Here is a 3651-nt window from a genome sequence, read left to right as displayed (position 1 = left end):
CTAGAGAGATGAGATACGGTTGGGTTAGTAATTACAGTAGTGCCTGGGCCTCTACTAGAGAGATGAGATACGGTTGGGTTAGTAATTACAGTATGGTTGGGTTAGTAATTACAGTATGTGCCTGGGCCTCTACTAGAGAGATGAGATACGGTTGGGTTAGTAATTACAGTATGTGCCTGAGCCTCTACTAGAGAAATGAGATACGGTTGGGTTAGTAATTACAGTATGTGCCTGGGCCTCTACTAGAGAGATGAGATACGGTTGGGTTAGTAATTACAGTATGTGTCTGGGCCTCTACTAGAGAGATGAGATACGGTTGGGTTAGTAATTACAGTATGTGTCTGGGCCTCTACTAGAGAGATGAGATACGGTTGGGTTAGTAATTACAGTATGTGTCTGGGCCTCTACTAGAGAGATGAGATACGGTTGGGTTAGTAATTACAGTATGTGTCTGGGCCTCTACTAGAGAGATGAGATACGGTTGGGTTAGTAATTACAGTATGTGCCTGGGCCTCTACTAGAGAGATGAGATACGGTTGGGTTAGTAATTACAGTATGTGTCTGGGCCTCTACTAGAGAGATGAGATACGGTTGGGTTAGTAATTACAGTAGTGCCTGGGCCTCTACTAGAGAGATGAGATACGGTTGGGTTAGTAATTACAGTATGTGTCTGGGCCTCTACTAGAGAGATGAGATACGGTTGGGTTAGTAATTACAGTATGTGCCTGGGCCTCTACTAGAGAGATGAGATACGGTTGGGTTAGTAATTACAGTATGTGTCTGGGCCTCTACTAGAGAGATGAGATACGGTTGGGTTAGTAATTACAGTAGTGCCTGGGCCTCTACTAGAGAGATGAGATACGGTTAGGTTAGTAATTACAGTATTTGTCTGGGCCTCTACTAGAGAGATGAGATACGGTTGGGTTAGTAATTACAGTATGTGTCTGGGCCTCTACTAGAGAGATGAGATACGGTTGGGTTAGTAATTACAGTATGTGTCTGGGCCTCTACTAGAGAGATGAGATACGGTTAGGTTAATAATTACAGTATGTGTCTGGGCCTCTACTAGAGAGATGAGATACGGTTAGGTTAGTAATTATAGTAGTGCCTGGGCCTCTACTAGAGAGATGAGATACGGTTGGGTTAGTAATTACAGTAGTGCCTGGGCCTCTACTAGAGAGATGAGATACGGTTGGGTTAGTAATTACAGTAGTGCCTGGGCCTCTACTAGAGAGATGAGATACGGTTGGGTTAGTAATTACAGTATGTGCCTGGGCCTCTACTAGAGAGATGAGATACGGTTGGGTTAGTAATTACAGTAGTGCCTGGGCCTCTACTAGAGAGATGAGATACGGTTGGGTTAGTAATTACAGTAGTGCCTGGGCCTCTACTAGAGAGATGAGATACGGTTGGGTTAGTAATTACAGTAGTGCCAGGGCCTCTACTAGAGAGATGAGATACGGTTGGGTTAGTAATTACAGTAGTGCCTGGGCCTCTACTAGAGAGATGAGATACGGTTGGGTTAGTAATTACAGTATGTGCCTGGGCCTCTACTAGAGAGATGAGATACGGTTAGGTTAATAATTACAGTATGTGTCTGGGCCTCTACTAGAGAGATGAGATACGGTTGGGTTAGTAATTACAGTATGTGCCTGGGCCTCTACTAGAGAGATGAGATACGGTTGGGTTAGTAATTACAGTATGTGTCTGGGCCTCTACTAGAGAGATGAGATACGGTTGGGTTAGTAATTACAGTATGTGTCTGGGCCTCTACTAGAGAGATGAGACACGGTTGGGTTAGTAATTACAGTATGTGTCTGGGCCTCTACTAGAGAGATGAGATACGGTTGGGTTAGTAATTACAGTAGTGCCTGGGCCTCTACTAGAGAGATGAGATACGGTTGGGTTAGTAATTACAGTATGTGCCTGGGCCTCTACTAGAGAGATAAGATACGGTTGGGTTAGTAATTACAGTATGTGCCTGGGCCTCTACTAGAGAGATGAGATACGGTTGGGTTAGTAATTACAGTATGTGCCTGGGCCTCTACTAGAGAGATGAGACACGGTTGGGTTAGTAATTACAGTATGTGTCTGGGCCTCTACTAGAGAGATGAGACACGGTTGGGTTAATAATTACAGTATGTGTCTGGGCCTCTACTAGAGAGATGAGACACGGTTGGGTTAGTAATTACAGTATGTGTCTGGGCCTCTACTAGAGAGATGAGACACGGTTGGGTTAGTAATTACAGTATGTGCCTGGGCCTCTACTAGAGAGATGAGATATGTTTGGGTTAGTAATTACAGTATGTGCCTGGGCCTCTACTAGAGAGATGAGATACGGTTGGGTTAGTAATTACAGTATGTGCCTGGGCCTCTACTAGAGAGATGAGATACGGTTGGGTTAGTAATTACAGTATGTGCCTGGGCCTCTACTAGAGAGATGAGATACGGTTGGGTTAGTAATTACAGTATGTGCCTGGGCCTCTACTAGAGAGATGAGATACGGTAGTCCCTGGTCCTGTCTTTGTCCTTTAAGCAGCAGTGTGAAGGATGTTAGTGGTTTTACTACGGTAGTCCCTGGTCCCAAATGACACCCTATTCCCTATAATATAGCGCACTACTTTTGACCAGGGCTCATAGGGCTATGGTCAAAAACAGTGCACTTTATAGACAATAGGTTGCCATTTGGACTCGATATGTCCAGGGAACTGTCAAACCCCAGCAGGTACTTTGTCAACCTGGAGATACTCTGAAGATCAGTGCAGGCCAAGGCCTGAAATGGTGCTGGTGTGTGTGTGTGTGTGTGTGTGTGTGTGTGTGTGTGTGTGTGTGTGTGTGTGTGTGTGTGTGTGTGTGTGTGTGTGTGTGTGTGTGTTGATGTGTCCCTTGAGCTCATTGAGACTCATGATGTATTGACCCTTCAGAGAGAATCTACAATCTGGTCTCATGCTGCTGTTGAAGAAGAGTCTCTCTCTCTCTTTCTTTCTCTCTTTCTTTCTCTCTCTGTCTCTCGCTCTCTCTCTCCCTCTCTCTGTCTTTCTTTCTCTCTTTCTTTCTTTCTCTCTTTCTTTCTCTCTCTCTCTCTCGCTCTCTCTCCCTCTCTCTCTGTCTCTCGCTCTCTCCCTCTCTCCCTCTCTCCCTCTCTCCCTCTCTCTCTCTCTCTCTCTCTCTCTCTCTCTCTCTCTCTCTCTCTCTCTCTCTCTCTCTGTCTCTGTCTCTGTCTCTCGTTCTCTCCCTCTCTCTCACTCTTTCTCCTTTAGGGGATGAGAGGACTTTGATGGCTTGATGAAATGTGACGTGAGGCTAGAGGCAGGTACAGATTGAGAGCTGTGTGTGTTATTCTGTGAAGTGAAATGGATGGTTCAAGGTTCAGAACAGAGCACGGTACTACTGAGGCTCTGGGGGGGCTCTGGGGGGGGGGGGGGCTGAGAACCTTGGGCTTGTTAGCCCTGACTGACTGCCTGCCCTGGCTATCATATTCCATGTTCCAAATTTGTTAGACAGACAGGTGGCTGGTTGATATTTCCCTACAGGCTTCACTGGCCAATCAGCAGACTGATAGACTGGTACAACCAGCAGAGAATGAAATATAAACAACCGTTAAATATCCCAGCAGTTTTGTTGGGTATTATAAACTGGGGGATTCTGAAT

The sequence above is a fragment of the Salmo trutta genome, unplaced genomic scaffold (genome assembly GCF_901001165.1).
Source record: "Salmo trutta unplaced genomic scaffold, fSalTru1.1, whole genome shotgun sequence".
NCBI lineage: Eukaryota > Metazoa > Chordata > Actinopteri > Salmoniformes > Salmonidae > Salmo > Salmo trutta.
Note: the sequence above shows the minus strand (reverse complement) of the source record.